At 43.2% G+C, this 20,255-nt stretch overlaps 1 long non-coding RNA gene across 2 annotated transcripts in view; it reads right to left on the bottom strand.

Annotated features, from left to right (window-relative positions):
* LOC119260186 (uncharacterized) overlaps positions 1–19,236 on the bottom strand; it is a 119,197-nt gene extending 99,961 nt beyond the window's left edge. For both annotated transcript variants that reach the window (XR_008549108.1, XR_005128714.2), the window contains exon 1: positions 19,113–19,236. This is a non-coding gene — a long non-coding RNA (uncharacterized LOC119260186). The remainder of the gene's footprint in view (positions 1–19,112) is intronic.
* Between the last annotated feature and the right edge of the window lie 1,019 nt (positions 19,237–20,255).

The following is a 20,255-nucleotide window of genomic DNA, read 5'->3' as shown; positions in this document are numbered from 1 at the left end:
TCTTTCTGACCTGGTCTGCCAGGTCAGATGTTCTTACCAATTTCTCAATGATGTTCTTACCAATTTCTCACACATTTCAGAATCTCCCTTATTATTTATGCTATAGGACAGGTCCAGTTTTTGTCATTCTTCTGCTCAATAGCCTCATCATCCCCCCTTCACTGCCTACTACTGCCATTTTGATCTGCCATTGTATCCTCTCCAGCAGGTGGTCCCCAACCTCTGCCTTTCCAAACTCATCCTGCAGCCTCCCTTGATGTATCTCCCTGGGATGTCCTACCTTCCAGTCTTTACTCCTGAAATTTCAGATCACCTTCTTGCCCCATCTTTGCCTGTCAGAATCTTACCCCCATCTTTTCAAATACTACCACCTTCATAAAGGTTTTTCTAAGTCCAAACCCACCCACTCCTTCCAACAAACACACAGCAGATATGATCTTTCTCTCCTCTGAATCCCCATTTCATTTTGCACTTTTCTGAAGATGCCATACCTCGTCCAATGTGAAAACTAACTCTAATCACAAACTCCTTAGGATGTCACATGCAAATCTGTATTCTTACAATGCTTAGTACAACACACTAACTGTGTACCAAATACTCAGGAAATATTACTGAGTGCTATGCACTAAAAGTGACGTCTGCATATTGAATCTTCAATCTGCATATTGAAACTTTAATCCCCAATGCGATGGTATTTAGGGCTTCCCTGGTGACCTAGAAGTTCGTCTTGCCTTCAGAATTATTTAGAAGATTTGAAAATGTTCATGCCTGTTAAAGATTTTAAAAACAAAGCGTTGTGCTAAAAGACTTAATAGCATGTGACGGCATACAAAATAAAATATTTCAATCAACAGTCACCCTGCCATTTAGCGAGCAAGACCCTGTGGATTTGACAGTGCCAATAGACAGCATTGTGAATGCTGTTATTTAATATATCCCAGTGATCTGAAGCCGGCCTTATGTCCCCATACCCAATCCTTGTCCCTTTCTCTGTGGAGTTTCTTTATAGACTTCTTTTAAATTCAGGTTGTATTGAAATTTTGGCATTTATAAGCCTATCACTTTAAAAAGGAAGTTCAAAAAGTAATAAGCAGGCCCAGATTTGGGTTCAGTGCCCAAAATAAAATGCAATTTCTTCACTTTAATAGGATCCAGCCAAATGGCCAGTCCAATATGTAACATATGTCCGGCCAACTGGTAGGAGTCCATGCATTTGGTTCCTTCTGTAGATTAATGAGATTATGGCATTGTTAAAAAGAGGCAGAAATGCTAATTTGACATCTTCCATGATATACTTTACAGTTTGGGGTGGGGGTTCTGCATTTTAAGACATTTTTAATTACTTTGGTTTGCTGTGCCAGTGAAGACCATATGCCCATTCTTGTCCCTCCACGGCTGTCTCCATAGTCACCTGCACATTCCCGGGCAGTGCGGGCTGCTGAGAACTTGATTATCTCAGCCTCTGTCTGTAACACTCTAAGGGGCAAACTTCCCCTCCCATTTGTGCATGGACCTTTCAGAAGAATATAAAAGTCCTGAACAATTCAGAGCTAAAGAATGAGCTGAACTTTAATGAGACTCTAAATGAAACAATAGGAGATCACCTGTTATTAAGAGTAACTCACATAGTAAGAGACTCACTTATCAGAGGTACATACCTCTGTTACTTGGAAAAAATGAGAACTTTGCTTGTATTTTATATATTACCTACTTTAAAAAAATCATTTGTGGTTCGCCATTTGTCACTGAGTTCTGTGCTGTAGGCTACCCCAAATGGTTGATAGGGATAACTGATGTATAATATACAGATAAGGGGCATTATTTCATCCCTGTAAATGTTTCTGAACACTCTCAGAAACTTTAGCGACCTGGAGTTTTGATCATCAGGAGAGACTCATCCCATAAGCATCCCCTTGTATGATGGAGGACTTCCCATTTAGGGGTGTCTCTCCAAACCTTTCTGCAAAGCATATTTAGAACGGAGCACCAGAATCTCCCCCCACCCAAAAAAAAAGGTGTGCAAGCTAAATCATGAATAATAATGGTAGTTTGACATTTATAAGTTACCTACTATGTGAAAGACAGCATTCTAATTAACTCAGTTAATTCTCATAATTACACTATGAGATACACACTATTATGATTTCTTTTTTATAGATAAAGAAACAGAAGCACAGAAATGTTAAGTATTCTGCCCAAGGTCACCCAGCTAGAAAGTGTTATGAGCAGAATTTGAACTCAGACTTTGAACCCACTATGCTATTGTAAAAAGTAGAAAATGAACAAAGTCCATCCCCTCCCCCACTGATAATATAAAGATAGAATAAGCTTATTTTTTTCAAATTCTCTTGAGTAGTTGTTGAAAACATTGTATTCCATTAAAGCATTTTAACATTTTGGGGTTTCAAAGTAGAAAATTATGGTGTATAAATGAAGTTACATATTGGCACAATGGCAGCCCTCCCGTGAGAAGGTATGCAGGAAAACAATGCAAAACAAAACTCAAGCATATGCACCCCAAATTCACCCAACAAGAACACAAAGGACAGTGAAGAGAACATAAGTTCCTTTCTTCTCTACCCAACACCTGCTCCTCCTACAAGCTCTTCTTGTTCTTATGTTTTAGGGAGGATGTAAGTGTCTCCCAGATGTGTCTGGAAACAGGAACTTCCCCACCACCTACAGGCAGTCATTACTTGCACAGATGAATAGTGGAGAGAAGTGTCATGCCCAGGAAAAGGGGTGGAAAGAAGTCAGAAGGCTGTCATTGAACTACTGTTTGGTGCCAACAATACCAGGCTGAGATACACCCTCTTTTGGGGTTTCTAGGCCAGGAAAATAGAAAACAGAAAGCCCCTGGAGGCTGGGGGTGGAAGGGAGAAATTGGTAGGAAACATAACTATGTCCTCCTCCTTTTCTTCTTCACTGAGTAGAATATTTTCTGAGAATGTGGGCCAGGGCCACAGGATGATATTTAGAGTTAGACTGAATGTCAGATGTACCACTTTCTGGTCATGAGACCCTAGACAAGTCACTTAACCTGTTCTGACTTTGTTCAGGCCATCATGACCTTGTCTTCTACCTAGTTGCCTTGAGATTAAGTCCAAGCTTTTTTCTCAAAAAAAAAAAAAAAGAGATATTGTTATTTATTTCTGCATATAAGAATGGGGGTATAGGCCAGAGGTTCAGTGGGTGAGCGGCTCCACCAGAGACAGAGTGGGAAGCAGAACAGGAAGATCTACTGAAATACACTGCCAAGGGGAGCAGTGGGCCACACAGGAGAGGTCTGCTGCGCCATTCCCTGGTCAGGAATCAAACTCATGCTGAGCAGTGGCAGCTGATAGCTTGATAGTGATGAGACATAACGCCTTGCAGCACCAGGGAGACCCCAGTCCAAGCTTTTAATGATAATCCTTAGGATCTGGCCCTTCTTATTTATTCACCCTCACTTCAGAATCTATATTCCAGCCAGAATTAACTTTCAAAAGTCATGCTCGTTCTCACTCCTGGGCATGTTCTGTTCCCAGTCCTCTGTTAGTCAGTGAGTCAATAATTATGCCTTAATCATCAACACATGTTAGATATTCAACTATACTATCCATATACTAACTTGATTGCCAATGCAGCAAAATCAAAATCCTCTGAGTCATTTATGATATATTTATGATGTTCACATTCTCTCGCTCGCTCACTTTCTCTCTCTCTCTCTCTTGCACGCACAAGAGCACAAACACACACACACATACACACACACACTAAGATGTTTTCAAAGAACAAAGAGTCAGTTAATCACCATCCACTGAGGGCTCATTCAGTGCCAGCTAGAGGCTGAGGCAGAGGAACAATGCTAGATGAGACATACGCCATGCCCTTTGGGAGTCCAAAGTCTATTGGTAGGAACTGGCACATAATCAACTAACTCCACAATACAAGAATGTATCAACTGGGAGAAATGCAGGGTAGTACCTCAGGAGCCCAGAGGAGGGAGCTAGAGCACAACCTAGTCAGACCTTGAAAGTCTTAGCCGCTTTTTCTTACCCGATTCTTGACTACACCTTTAGTCCACTTGCTCTCATTCTGTCCTCTATGAAAATGGGAAGCAATTCATCAACGTCTTCATCATAATAACAAGCTCAATCCACCATAAAGGCCAGTTCTAATGAACACAGAAGTCACCAAGAACACAGTATTTCACTGTCACTGAAATCTATGACAGGACTTGGAATATGTCCAGTTGAGTTAACAGGAGCTTTCTGAACACTAGTTAGTTTACCTTTTCATAGATAATCTCATGGTGGGTGCTTGTGTGAATATATCACTATGTGTCCTGTGTGGGCCACCTTAAGTGCTGACTTGTTCTTCAACTTGAGGTACCCACATTATTTTGTGTTTTGAAATGTGGGGCTCAATTGAGATTTTAATCATCACTAAATTAAAAACATATGAATTATCAGTGAGGTAAATTCTCATTTTTCTGTCTTGCTGATGAGGAAGGACAAACATTTCTTTCTGTTCTGAGCATGCTTTCAGAGGAAGACACACGGAGGAATCCACTGCCAAGACAGTCTTTGGAACAGGTGGTGGACAGCCCTCCAGCAGCTGTGGCCTGTGCGCTCAGAAAGGCATCTTTGACCTATCCCTCACCACAGCCCTGCTCTGGACACCAGAGTCCCCATCACAGGGAGCTTCCTGAGATAAAGAGCACTGTCAGAAGGGACAATAACCTTATTTTCCATTCACAAGGACCAACAATCCTGACAACTGCTAAATACCGCCCACCACATGTGGGGCTGGGAAACAGACCTAGTAAAATGTCGCAGGGTGATGCATTGGTAGCACGAGTGCCCTCAGCTCACATGGGGTCATTGGCACAAGGCCATTGCTCCATAAAGGAGTATATTCGTCTTGCACTGCTGCCTTAACAAATCACAGACTGGGTGGCTTAAACAACAGAATTTTATTTTCTCAAAATTCTAGAAAGTAACCAAGATCAAGGTGTCCACAGAGTTGGCTTCCTCTAAGGCCTCTCTGCTTGGCTTGTGGGTGGCCCTCGTCTCCCTGGGCCTTTTCCTGGTCTTTTCTCATGTCTATATTTGGTCTTATTTCCCCTTCTTATAAGGAGGCCAGTTATTCTGGAGTAGGGCTCACCCCAACAAACTCATTTAACATTAATTATCTTTTTAAAGACCCTAGCTCCAAATACAGCCACATTCTAAGGCCAGGATTTCAACCTGTGAATTTTGGGGAATCTCAATTCAGCTCACAACAAGGAGTGGAAAGGAAAACATGGAATGTGGACATAGGGATGAAACTAGGCATTCACTAAATGTTTCTGATTATGAAAGGTCGGGGAAGAGTGAAGGATTCCAGTCACCCCCTCTCTGCTAATGATTTCAAAACCCAGTTATCCTATTTTGACCTCCCTCTCAAGCTCCAGGTCCACATTTCCAATTACCTACTGGATTCGTGCCACCTGCATGACCTGCCAACATCTTAAACAAACACAGGAAAACTCAGACTGAACTCACTTCTGATTTCTATTATTACCATCACCATACTTCCAGGAATTTTTCACCCTTTCCCTCGGCATCACCGAAGCCCTTTGCTCTTGCTTTGTTGTGTCCCTTGAACCCATTCCCTTTCTGAGGCCGACTGCCATCACTTTTCCTCCAACCACTGAAAACATCTTGACCATTAAATATGTCTCCCAACAGATCTCTGTACTTCTAAGTTCTCATGCTACCAATCCATCTACACATACTGCTGTCAGATTAAGTTTAGTAAACACTGCTTTCACCACACAACTGCCTCTGCTCTAAAACTTTCCTTGGTGCCCTGCACTCACCAGGAAATATCTTAAATACGCAACCTAGCATTGGAGGCCTTCTAGCCTAATCCCTTCAAGTTTGAGAGTCAACTCCTTCCTTAAAACTAGGAGCCTCCCTGGTGGTGCACTATGAAGCTATCTGCAGCCACTGCAGCAGCAGTTCGATCCCCAGCCAGGGGGATGACCCACATGGCACAGCAGACCTTCTCCTGCCTTGCCCGCTGCTCCCCTTAACAATGTATTTCAGTAGATCTGCCTGTTCTGCTTCCCGCTCTGTCTCTCATGAATCCTCTCACCCCCTGCACCTCTGGCCTACACCCGTTCTTATGTGCATAAATAAATAAATCTTTAAAAAAAATTCTGGAAAATACTGAAAATGAATGAGTGAAGGAACACCTCTATACAAACCCACCATTCTACAAGATGACATATAAATAATCTCATTTCTCACCTTGAAATGTGTCATGCACAGGCTCATGTGCCCAACTTTGCTTCTTCTCTCAATCTAGTTCTTCTTCTAATTCCATAACAGTCTTTCATTCCCACCTTTCCTTATTACTGAAAATATCTGAATCTTACTTCATTCAATAGTATTTCGTGTCTATAGCACCCCATTTAGCACTGAAGTATGACACTGTTTGTGTTTTTCAGTCTCTATTCCTATGTGTTGTCTTACTTCACAACTGCATGTGTGAGAATGCCTCTCTCCACAAGGGCAGATAATAATCCCTGTGGTATATAATAACTACAACAATAATCAAAGACAAAAACAATAATAGAAACCAAAGACAATAATAATATCCAAGAGTGTTTACCATGTACCAGGTACTATACAAAGTGTTTCTAGCATTAGCTCATTTAATTCAAACATCCAAACAGAGCAAATACTACCATTATCCCCATTTTACAGATGAAGAGATTGAGGCCTAAAAGTTTAGATTAACTGACCCAGAATAGCATACCAGGTAAGTGGCAGAGATACTCTAAAACAGATATGCTCAACTCAGAAGTCCCTACTAATATTGCCATTCGGGGGCCTCCCTGGTGGCATAGGGGTTAAGTCTCAGTCCTAATACTGCTGAGTTTGATACCCAGCCAGGGAGCTGACCCACGTGGTGTAACAGACCTCTCCTGTCTCACCCACTGCTCCACTTAGAGGATATTTCAATAAATCTGCCCATTCTGCTCCCTACTCTGTCTAATGAATCCTCTCATCTCCCCAGCCCCTGGACATCTGGTCTACACCCCAGGTCTTCTATCCATAAATAAATATTTAATAATAATAATAATATTTCCATTCACAGAGTAAGTGTGGAACATATTTTTATGATTTAATTAAGGCTATGCCAGCCACCAAAGCAATTGGGGTGTGTGTGGAAGACAGAAAAAGGGTTCCCAAACATGGCCACATCCTGATCCCCAGAGTGAATAAGTTATAGCTAGATGGCAAAGGGAAATTAAGTTTGCAAAGGTAATTATTTCAGGGGACCTTAAAATCGGGGTGGCCCCGTGTAAACACAAAGTGGAAGAAGGACACAGAAAGGACATCAGAAGCATGTGATGCAAGAATTTAACCTGCTGTTGCTGGCTTTGAATATGGATGAAGGGCCCAGGAATACTGACAGCCTTGGAAACAAGAAAAGACAAGGAAACAGTTTCTCTTCTAGGACCTCCAGAAAGGGACAAAAATTTTACCAACACTGATTTTCACCCAGTGAGACTTGTGAAACCTACAGAGTTCTTGGACCATAAGTTGATTGTTTTGTATCACCATATTTGTGGTAATTTGTTATAGCAGCAATAGGAAACTAATTCAAGGTGTGTAAATTCCCAGTTAGCCCTCAATTGTCCTGATGAATGCTCTGGTGAAAGGTAAATAGACTGCTCACTATAGAAGCTGAATAGACCTGCCTTTCACCTCAGTGAAAGTGGAAATTGTACATTCCCCACATCACCTGTTTCCTGCCCTGACACCTGCACCCCGGCCATGCACTGTTCTGAAAATGGCTTTACCAAGAAGGACAAGAAACGCTGAGTGAACGCCACATGTTAGTGACAGAATTCTCTCAGCAAGATTATTATTACAATCAAAACATGTATGCTATCCTTTTAAAATATCATTACCTAGTGCTTTTTATTCAGAAGCACTCCCATATATTATCTCAGGCGTCTGTGCCAGCCCTTAAGTGTGCATAAATGGTAGTTTCAAGTGCACACCATGGATTTCAAATTGCAATTTTTGAGTCAATTCCAAGAATTTTCCTCTAAGAGGCCTAAATAGCACCAGGGAAAGATGTATTTTTCAAAATGGTTGGAAAACCAGTAGTGTTTTTTGTACTGTTTTAAGTAAGTGACAGGTGGCTAGTAGGTGACTTCAGTATAGGCTCACAGACAGGCCCCTTTTACAGAGCTGTCCTGACCCTCTGGCTTTATCTGATTATTTTTCAGCCTGCAATGGTATCTGAGCTGTGGACACACCTAGCAAGGGGTGATGGGGTTGGAGCTGGCATTCACATTTTGATTCTCTATTCCTGTCCAGCTGCCCTTGATGGGCTGATTTCCCAAAGCCACCAGGACCCTCACTCCCTCTGCTATTTCCCTTGTAAATCAGTAGAGAGCCCAGGACATCTTAGCTAGTATCTGTTAGCTGCAGGAATGGGGAAAATAAAGAATGGCTGCCACTCTGCTATTTTCCAGGTCTTTTGCCTACAGGCTACCACTGAACGTGCAATTCAGCAGGCGGTCACAATATGGGCCTTGGACCTAGATCACCTTTGCTTCTAATCCTGGCTCTATCACTCGTCAAGCTGTGTGTGACCTTGGGCTCCTATCTCTAGGACTTAGTTTATCCCTCTGTGAAAAGCACTGCTTTCTAAAGTTGCTGTGAGGATTGAGTGTTTAAGAAGAGTCCCTTAACAGAGCCTTCCCAGTGGTGCACAGACCTCTCCTGCCGCGCCCGCTGCTCCCCTTAGCAGTGTACTACCTCAGTCTGCCTGTTCTGTTCCCTGCTCTGGCTCTGGTGAATCCTCTCACCCTCCCACACTTCTGACCATACCCAGTGCTTGTATAAATAAATAAATCTAAACAACAACAACAACAAAAAGCCCCCTAACCCCCTAACATAGCCAGTGCCACATAAGTGTGTTAGAGCTTCGCACCTTGTGAGATTTAAGCGTGAGAATACGGGAACTCAGAAACGCACAGCAACTTCTCCAAGGTCACAAAAATGTAAGGAGAGGCAGACACAGAGTTTGGCGCCAGGTCATTTTGTCTGTGTGGCCATGTACTTTGCACTCCGTTGCACGCTCACTTTTGCACCCCCTCCTGAGCCACCGGCGCCCACATCCCTCCCGCCCAACCACAGTTTAAAAAGGGGGCGTCCTGGCGCGCCCCACCTCTACTCCGGGAGCTCCCAGAAATGCCAGAGAAGCCACCGAGAAGCTCGAAACGTGCGCGCTCCTCTCTTGCCAAGCGCGCCCTCGGGAGACGCCAACGAGCGTGCGCTCCGGCCGGGCGCGGGCACCGGGCAGCAGCGCTGCGCGCGGCGAGGCGGGGGCTGATCCCCAGGGAGCACCAAGCGGCTGGGGTGTCCTGGCACCCCGAGCTCGCCGCGGGGCAGCCGAGCGGCCGCCGAGGGCCCGAGAGCCGCCTGTGGGATCCCTCCCGGCTGGGGAGCTTTGGAGGAAGGCGGTTGTTTTCCTCCTGGTGGAAGGTTCCACTTGAAATCGTTCTAGCAGGGCTGTCCTCGCCGCCGACGCGCGGAGGAGCTGTAATTAACACAGCAACAAACGCCCACGGCGCGAGCTGGCAGAGGTGGTGTAATACGAGCCGCTTCTCCAGCCCAACCCGGCCAATTCCTTTCCCTCCTGGCCTCCCGTTTGGGCTGTTTTGGTTCCGCAGGCATCCAACTGTGGCGTTTCTTAAAACATGTCACTGGCTGGTGTTTGTGTTTGGGGTTGTTCGGTTTCACACAAGTCGCTGGAGACGGTGCTCGACCGGCTGCCGCGCTGGGTGCTCGCTTTCTGCAGCTTCGGGAGTGTCAGGTGGAAAAATGAAGTGCCTGGGAAGGTGAGGGGAAGGCTGAGGAAGGAGCCAGCCTCCTCCGAGGTGTCTGGAGTTGGGTCTGTAGCCTCCTCCGGAGCAGGACAGGTAAAACCGGTCTGCCGGGTCTCGGGGGCGAGCTGCCGGGGCGCTCCCAGGTGAGTGGCGTCGGAGGCGCTCACCTGGCGGCGGCCCCGCTGCGCTGGCTCAGATGCCGGGGCACCTGGGCAATGAGGGCAGGGAAAAAAAAGGGCTGGGGTCTAGTGCGTCCTACAAACTCAGAGGCCAGGTAGGCGCGAACACCAAGGGCCAGGTGGGCAGGTAGCTGGAGTTGGGGGGAGGACCAGGACTGCGGGCGAGCACGCTGACTCCATTAAGCTTGCGGGCATCTGATCTCTGATAGGGCCATTACGCAGAACCCCGCTCTGGCCAAGATTGGAAACCTGGCATCAGGTAGGAGCAGCTGAGGCAATCGCAGGCCCTGCACCAGGCCAGTTGGTTCAGAAGCTGCTCTTTAACAAGGTCTTCAGGTAATTTGCAGGTACAGGAAAGTTTAGCAAGCACTGACTGGAGTATAACATGTAACTTCCTTTCTCCGACGTCTTCCGTGGGTGACATGTAATGCCCAGCGTCTCCATTGGTGTCAGTGAGTTACCTTCAAAACTTGTGGAGAAGGCGTGGCTTCTGGAGAACTGTAACCCTGCCCTCAGCTAAAGGTCTGAACCCATTTGGTTGCTTAGCAGCAGCTCCACTAATTACTGGTAAGAGATGATGAGTAGAGGGCAGGCAGAGCCTGCAGTCCTGCCAACCCAGAAAAAGACTAGAACCAAAACTCAAATAAGAAGAACTAAGAAACTATGAGATAATAATTCAAACGATTACACAAGCCAGAATAATATATAAGCAGCTTAAATATCAATAGTATGCTACATAGTTAGTAAATTCACTGTATTACATTGTGTGTTATTCTCTACATACACAGATTCATAGATATGAACATAGGTATGTGTATTATATGTATATAGAGGGAGAGACAGAATGCACTTACACAGTACCTCACACATACTAGATAATCAATAGATATGGAATCAGTAGGTGGATCCTGTTACAACATATACTCCTGGAAAGAAGAATTTTGTATTTAGACCAACCCAGCATGTACCTGTTCCAAAAATAAAATACATTACCAAAAACCAATCACCCATTGTCTTTGTCATTTAAAACATTAATTATAAACATAGCCACTATAGAGACAGGATCCCCATTTGAACTTGATGGATTATGGGAACCCACAGGGGCCCTACACAGCAGCCTCAAGAATCCTGCAGTCTTCCTTTTCAGAATAATCCAACATGCCATTAAGGCCTGCCTGCCACGCCACAGTACCCTCATAGATCATAGACTGTAACTTTTTCCAGAGCCATTTTAGTCTGACGAGTCATAGATCTGCAAGCCAAACATTTTCAAACTGAGACTTTCTTGAATGACCTGTAATAGCGCCAATTTATTCTGTCAGGCACTCAAGCCTCCTTAACTAGTCACTTCATTAAGTGCATTGTGCAGGATGAGGACCAGTGAGAAGCTGGGGTGGAGCATCCCTCATCTCTCAGTGGGTAGAAAAATCTTTACAGTTTTTAAAATTCATTCCCACCCCTCAAACCCCTATGGAATCTAATGCCAACAAAATACTACAGGGATTTTTTTTTTTTTCTTTTTGTCTTTGCACTGTGACCCAAGGGCATAGGGCTTTCTGACAAACAGCAGATGCTCAATCATATTTTGAGTTGAACTGAATTGAATAGACTTGGTGCTTGTGTTCATAGCCAAGGGGAGATTTTTATTCTGTGTCACACCAAGGTACTAATACCTGTACATGCATTTTCCAACCATCTTTAACAAGGAAGTTGAACAGTTCCTTCTGTTTCATCCTTGCCTGAGACCATTAAAATTGGTGCTGTTAAGACAATGCAGTGGCAGCAAACAATGACCCTAGAGGGAGAGGTTTACAGGGTGGGCCAGGCAGTGGGTGGGGAGCATGACCCCAGCATCACGTGAAGAGAGATGTAATAAGAATGACTTCTGCATGTGAACCACAGGAAAACAGGAAACTGCTAAGAACCCGACATAGAATGTCAATTGCTATTTCTAAAATAAAAGTTTCTAAAAGGTAAGAACCTCTAGTCAGTCAATACTTTCTGATCTACCACCATAATAGCTAATATTTGTAGAGTATTTCCTACATGCCAGGCACTCTCTTAACTTTTCACCCATTTAGTTCTTATACCAACACTGAGGGGGAGGTGCTATTATTACCCTCATTAGATAGCTCAGGGAACTAAGACACACAGAGGTTCAGTGATTTCCCAAAACCAGCATTCAAACATGGAAAGTGAGACTCCAGAGCCTGTGCTTGTAGCCAGTGTGCTGGGGTGAGTGTGAGGAATGAAAGACAAGCATCTTAACAGAGGATGCTGTCATCTTAGCTTTTGTTCATCTGTAGCAACCCTGGAGATCACCAGCAAATTCAGTGGTTCCTTCCATACTCTGATGGCATCCCACGTGAGGCCTCCTTGAGTCCCTGTAGGAGAGGCAGGCCAGCAATGCTAGGGAGTTAATGCCTCAGATCCTAGGTGAATGAAGGGTGGCTATCAGGATAAAAATAGTCTGTCTTCCTCTGCCCTTGTACTGCGATAAACTGAGGTACATTTTACAGCCTTCCAGTGGGGCTCAGAGGTCCCAATTGCCCACTGGTATAGCCCACTCCTTGAGGCAACCTTTATCGGCTCTCCTCTCCTTGCCCATTCACCCATTGTGCACCCAAAATCACCTTTCAGGGGCCTCCCCGGTGGCGCAGTGGTTGAGCGCTGGGTTGCGAAGCTGCCCGCGGCCTCTGCGGCGCCGGTTCGATCCCCGGCTGCTCCCGGCCACCGGAGGAGGGTCCCACATGGCGTGCAGACCTCTCCTGCCGCCCGCCCACTGCTCCCCTCAGCAGTGTACTTCGGTCCTTCTGCCTGCTCTGCTCCCTGCTCTGGCTCTGGTGAATTCTCTCACCCTCCCGCGCTTCTGACTGTACCCAGTGCATGTATAAACAAAACAAACAAACAAACAAATAAATAAATAAAACATGCCTCTATTAAAAAAAAAAAAAAACATAAAAAAAAAAAAACCAAAATCACCTTTCAGATAAACTCCTTGTCTCGGGGCCTCCTTTTGGAGAATCCAAAATCAAAATACTTGTGTGCAACATGATATTGAGTGAGATTTTTCCTGTTGTAATAGAGATACTAATTAGGACTCCAAACTAAGCATGTTAAGGAAACCACATAATAACAAGAGCTAACTAGGACTAGAGGCATGACATCTCCTTAACAGATAGCTGGAATACTGCAAACACATCACTCTAGTCTCCAACCTATAGCTCTCCTTTCCCCTAATCCTCTTTACAAATAGCTGGGAGAATTAAAAGAATTGGTTGAAATTCTCTAATAGTGAGTTTGTGGCTTTTTCCTCCCTTCGCCTACCCAAAGTAAGTGAAGTTGGAGCAGAAGTGCACATTCCAAGTCATGGAATGCCTAGAGGCTCTACAGGGCACCCCAAAAAGTACACATGTACAACCCCCCAACCCTACACTAAGAGAACCAGCCCTTGAACACTAACACACAGAGACCTTTGACTCCCAACAGTTGTGGCAGGCATGTACCCATGTTCCCAAAATGACACCTGTCCCTTTCTCGCATTGCCACCTGCAGGAGAGCTGGAAGTGAAGGGGGCAAAGGATATGAGCAGTAGAGAATGGAGCTGTCACTCTCATAACTTCACATCCTTTGAGTCAAAGTAAGAGAAGAGAGGAGTGTTAAATTAGATAAGAAATTGGGACTTGATTTTTTTTAAAAAGATTTATTTATTTATGCAATAACCGGGGTGCAAGTCAGAGGTGCGGGAGGGTGAGAGGATTCACTAGAGACAGAGCAGGGAACAGAACAGGCAGACTGATGAAATACACTGCTGAGGGGAGCAGCGGGCAAGACGAGAGGTCTGCCATGACATGTGGGTTTCTTCCTGGTGGGCCTGGAATTGAAACCACGCTGAGGAGGCTGTGGACAGCTTCACAGTGCAGTGCTCAACCCACTGCACCGCTGGGGAGGCCCAGGAAATTGGGACTTTAAACAGGACTAGTCTGTCTTTGTTTTTTTTTACTAAAAAACTCTGTTATCTCCTTAACATATAGGTAAAGAAGGAAAAGGAGGATTCTGCCTAGCGGTTAGGGCAGCAATTGGAAAAAACAATTTTTAATATTCTCCAACAAAATTCTCTAACAAAAGCTGAAAGTCTTTTCAGCTTTACAACTTACACTTATTTCAAGATGAGAGTTCAGCAGAGTCTGTCTGAATATACTATCTAACAAATAGATGAGAGATGAGTCAAATGTTGAATAATGAAAAAACTTGTCAGGAAGCTGTTGTCAATAGCTAAGTGTCTACATTATGGAAACTTTCTTTGCTTCCACCATTATGTGAAAACAAAGCCAGATTTTATTTCCAAATCTCGGGGAGAACTGAGCAGCAAATATCCAAACTGGAAAAAATAACCCATTTTGGGTAGCAGTCCACATGACAACTTTGTCCAGTACCATTTATTTTAAAACATTGGAATTCTGACATTGAAAGAATTCAAATGAGAACTCTGGAAACTAAGATTTGAGAAATTGCCATGGGGAATATTGCTGGTAAACTTTACAAATAGCATTATTGGTTTGCAAAAGTCACCAACTTATTGTCACAGTTTTGGTAGAACCAGCATCGTCTCCAGGAAAAGAGAAATGAAAAGAAGGGGGAAAACTTTCATCATCAGCAATGTTGAGAACCATAAAATTAGTAATTAGATCTGGAGAAAAAGCCAGGGGGAGTTGGAACCACAGTGATGCAATCAGCTAATCTGGAGCTGGTTAGAATTCTGGCATAGCGTGAGCAACCAGTTGCTATCTTTTGCTGATACAAACCAAAGGAAAGAAAAACAAACACAACAACAATAGATAATAATAAAGATGTTCCACCCTGTGGCTTTTCTGATAATTATTTTCCAAATACACTTGAAGAAGATTTTTTAATGCTGGAAACAAAAGAATTTTTTTTTTAAAGATTTATTTATTTATTTATTTATACAAGCACTGGTTACAGTCAGAGACACGGGAGGGTGAGAGAATTCACCAGAGCCAAAGTGGAGAGTAGAACAGGCAGAGTGACGAGGTACACTGCTGAGGGGAGCAGCGGGCAGCAGGGGAGGTCTGCAAGCCACATGGGACCCTCACCAGGCGGCCGGGGATCGAACTGGTGCTGCAGAGGCTGCGGGCAGCTTCGCAACCCAGCGCTCAACCGCTGCGCCACCAGGGAGGACCGAAATATTTTTTAGAAAATTTGTAGAAAAGAAAATCTGAGGACATTCACTATAGAACATTGAGATTAATAATGGAATTTTTTTATCCCAAGCAGAATTTGATTTTTGTAAGCAGAAAAAGAAGTAAAAATTAAAATTAAAAACATCTAAATATTCAAAGGAATCAAGTGAACATATTTATAGACTACTGTTCTATTATCATCATTCGTTGAGGGACATTTCTCCTTGTTTTTTGGCCAACCAGCATCTAAAGAACACCTCTCTGCAGTCCCATCTCTACTCCTGGTAGGGCAAACTTTCCCTACCAAAGAAGGGAAATATCCCCTGGATTTCCCAGCCTCCCCATGACTCCATTCATGAGATGTATCTCTCCTCAGATTTTAATTAAAAGAAGCAGCACTGCCGAGATTTGTGGAGATGGGTGTTGCTGGCAGATGCAGGAACATCTGACTTTTAAAAACAGCAATGACAATGTTATGGTGCCATGAGCTGGTGGCTCCAATGTCAGGGATACTCTCAGTGCAAGTTGTGGCACCTGTGTCCACAGAGGCATTTCTGCAATAAGAATTAGGCCTCATTCTTGGCCTCTAGCTGCCCCACAGATTCTTTGAGCTGCCTGACATTCTTTGAATGAGAGCTTCACCCTCAGCTTCTGAAATCATCTGGGTTTCTTTGACACAGTTATTACAATATATTGGAAAGCTGCAAGTGATTTAGAGCAATTTATCCAATAGAAAGAGTGAAAATCAAATCTCAATCAAATCCCTTTCAGGATACAGATATTCTGAAGACAGTCCCTTTTGCCATCGAGAAAATTAAGAGAAAAAAAAGAAAAGAAAAGAGAATAATCCAGGAGAGTCAACCTATGTATCTACAAATTTAAGTATGGAAAGTGTAGACCAAACAAATCAACACCATCATCCTCTGTACCCCACCCATCCTTATTCCCACACCTCCCCTTCTTCACCACTGATAACCTCATTTCAGTTTTCAGGGTACACTAGCTCTTTTTGTTTTGTCTGTTTATCCTCTTAGTTTCCTTATGTTACACATGGAGGTGAAATCATCTAATATTTGTCTTTATCTTTCCACTAATTTCCTCTTTGCATAATCCTCTCAGTGACAACTTTTATTTTTAGGTAAGTCCTAATTCTCAGTAAGTTTGTTAAGTGAATATTAATTTTTTTCCAAAATTTTGGTATTCAGTGGGGGGAAATATAGCCAAAGAGGACTTAGAATTCTAAATCCATCACTAAGCACAGTATTTCAAAGCAGACCATGCTTCTTCTTTTCATTGAGTGAGAACTTGTAGGAAGCTACAGCATGGAATAGGCCAAGGCCAGATTAGCTGGGTGGCACGAACAAGATGCTTTACAATATGAAATCCATTTGATCTTGCAAAGAAAAATTGCCACAGTTCCATCTAGAAACAGTTAAAAACTGGCCAAAATTGTCATTTACTATTTAATAAATTATAGCACAATAAAAATAATTAACACAAAAACAGCAACAGGAGACACACCTTTCATTAGAGGATGATGGCTTAAACAAACATTCCCTAATTAATCCTTACAACTGCATCAGGAAGTTACTATTTAGCATTTTCATAGACAGCAGTTAATGTTTTCAAAGTGTTTTTACCAACAGTAATTAGTTGTTCTCTCATCAACCTTTTGAAGTAGGTCGATATCATTAGCCCCACTTTAAAGAAAAGCAAGACGCTGAATAAATATGTAAAGAGTGGAGACCACTAACATAATCTTCTTGTTGATCAGTTCTCATTTTCCTACTCCTATCTTTAAAAATATGTGAGGACACATTTTTAAAATGGCCTCATGTCAACTCCGCCCACCAAAAAAAAACCCCTCAAGGAAGTATGTAGAATTGTATCTATTTTCCAGGGGAAAAAAACCAGAGGTTCTCACATACAAATACATACTTGTCAGAGAGGTGGTTGCCGATTTTGTCTACTTGTGAGCTCAACCATGGCCCAGAGTCCAACAGGACTAAGCTCCCCTGGACAGAAAATTCTCAGCTTCTAAGATAATTCTCTTTCTAAAAAGAAACCAATTCCCAGACATTTGTGCCACACAGTATAGTGGCTTTTGCAAGATCTGTTCTTCTCATGAACAATTCTGAACTTATATTATTAATAGCAGATCTAGAGACCACCAAGCCACTCGGACAGCTAGAAGGAACATTTTGAACAAAAAAATTGCACTTGTTACATATATATATATATATATATATATATATATATATATACTAAAACAAAGCTACTAGATTCCCAAATGACTTTAGTACAGCCAGTCTTGTTGAGAGAAAATATGAGCTGATTGGATTTTCAGAAGATTAATTCAAAATTGGGCAATCAGATTTGAGAAAACAGTTTTGACTGGAACAATCAACTTAAACCTATTTACAAAGATTTTCATCAATTATGGTATTCACAGAAAATACAGAAATTAACCATACAACTCTGTCCTTTGTTATTCTCTGTAATTATACTGAACTTCACATTTTTCTTTTATGAGAATAAATGTCAACTGTGTGTTTTATTTGCAATTTAGTTGGACTGTTTGCTAAATGTTAGCAATTACAGCAAAATATGAATAATAAAAAAGAAAAAGTTATCAGATCATAGTCTGACCTCCTTTTTTCCCTCTACCGCATGAGTTTTGTCTATATCAAAGCAAAATAAATTGGAATTAGTAACATGCTATTTTCCATTCATCTAACTGACAATTAAGCTAAGTGAGGCAAATATGGCCTTGAAATATATAGAATTATTCCACATTAAACAAAAAAGAGCTAGAGCCAGTGTATCTTTATTCACTACACTGCAAATGAGGTTTTGTTATCCTAGAAAAAGCTACTTTAGGAAACTCAAGTTTTAATACAGGCTATTTTTAAAACCTATCCTTTCATTACAAGCACATTATAGTAATTCTAGTCAGATGTTTATTTTCCTTAGTTATATCTTACTGCCTGTTTCATCTAAGGATAGCACCAGTTGGAGAAGCCAAACGTGAACTGTAACAGAATTCTACAAAATGGAAAATGACATAAAAGTTTACATTGGGAAAATTCCAAAAGCAAAGATACGTCAAAAATCAACAAATCAGGGCCTCCCCGGTGGCACAGCGGTTGAGCGCTGGGTTGCGAAGCTGCCCGCAGCCTCTGTGGCGCCGGTTCGATCCCCAGCTGCTCCCCAGCCACCAGAGGAGGGTGCCACATGGCGCGCAGACCTCTCCTGCCACCCGCTGCTCCCCTCAGCAGTGTACTTTGGTCCTTCTGCCTGCTCTGCTCCTCGCTCTGGCTCTGGTGAATTCTCTCACCCTCCCGCGCTTCTGACTGTACCCAGTGCATGTATGTATGTATAAATAAATAAATAAATAAATCTTTAAAAGAAAAAAACCCAACACTATAACACTAGCAAAGGAATTTTCCTTTAATACCTTCCATGAGTTCTTGTTATTTAGCTTTAAATTAAAGCAGTTGACCATAGAACTAAGACATTCAGAGGGGAGGTGTTAGCTGGCAGAATGAGGGTCACCTGGGACCTCCAAACCTGCACACTTCAAAAGGGTTCTGCCATCTGCAGCATAAAGACAAAATATACTCTTAGTGCATAAGACTTTCAAACCCCTCCTGGGTAAATGTCCAGGTAAACAGGACTCATCCAAAACAGGGCCACTGAAGCCCAAAAGCTTGCCACAAATCCAAGGCACCTTCTGGTGGGGAAGCAAAGGAAAGGAGAAGGGCCCAGGTAAGTCTGGAAGGAAAAGAGGAAAGTCAAGGTACAAGTCAAGATATAGGCTACCATTGTTAGGCTTCCCACGAGTCTCACCCAAGTCTGCGCCAAGTGTCTCTCTCCATGTCCTTGGTTCAAGTCTAAGGCCAAGAAGCAAACGTGGCTTCCTCTTCACATGTCTCTGCACCATGTACCTCCACCAAATCATCTTCATCTCCCTGCAGCTTTCTCTCCCAAGTCCCTATTAGCTCCTCCTGAGCTCAGCTCCACCCTCCCTTAGGTGGAGCAGAGAACCTGGAACCTCCCTTTTCTATGGATATCACAGTGTTCCAAAGGGACAGGAGTAGGATGGGGAGAAAGCAAAGTGGACTGCTGTGTAGGACTATGGGCACGTTGCTTGTGAGTGTGCTGTGGTGACTACAACCGTATGGGATTTCCATACTTCCAAATATGGGATCCCATACTTCCAAGTATGGGATTTCCATAGTTCCAAAATACGAACAATGATGTAAGGCAACGGCATTTCAATGAAACATTAAAAATATTTAAGAAAGCAGTTGAAGCAGGGAGGTAGAGCTGGAAATTCTTCGCTCTGAGGGAGTTCTGAGAACAATGACACTGCTCTCATCACATTGCCCTCTGAGGACACCTCAGTATGTTGGGCACCATTTGGGGACACCGCAAAATAGCTTGGAAAGGGGCACAAACCCCCAAAAGAATAAACAGTATAAATCAACAAGTATGAGGGTCCACACCCCAGGCAAAAGTAGCTGGATTTGTGCCTTCCCACTGGGTTGCCAAGGGGAACTACATATGCAGCCAATTAATCAAATCCTTAACCTTGCCTTTGTTCCCTTTAAACTGTTTACACTCTGCACACCAGGTTTCTAAAAGCAGGTGCTAACTCAAGGTTCAAGGTCCATGTAACTCATGGGGCTGGTGAAGACTGTCACAGCGTGAGGTTCTCAGACAAGCATAAAGGGCTGCTTAAATAGGGTACCCCAACCACTATCTCATCATTCAGGGCCCTTAACTCCACCCAGTTTGACATGGATACAAAATAATAGCAGCTAAGAGTTGAGTGTGTGATATGTCTACTGCTACATAAATCTCACTTAACACTAATAACACCCTGAAGTAGGCATTATTCCACTTTTTACAGACCATAAAACTGAGGCATGAAGAGGTAAAGTAACTGCTTTGCTAGGATTGAAGCCTCATTTCTCTGCCCACAGTGCT

The sequence above is a fragment of the Talpa occidentalis genome, unplaced genomic scaffold (assembly GCF_014898055.3).
Source record: "Talpa occidentalis isolate TD23 unplaced genomic scaffold, MPIMG_talOcc4v2.1 talOcc4.6, whole genome shotgun sequence".
Lineage (NCBI taxonomy): Eukaryota > Metazoa > Chordata > Mammalia > Eulipotyphla > Talpidae > Talpa > Talpa occidentalis.
Note: the sequence above shows the minus strand (reverse complement) of the source record. Positions and strands in the feature narration are given on the sequence as shown.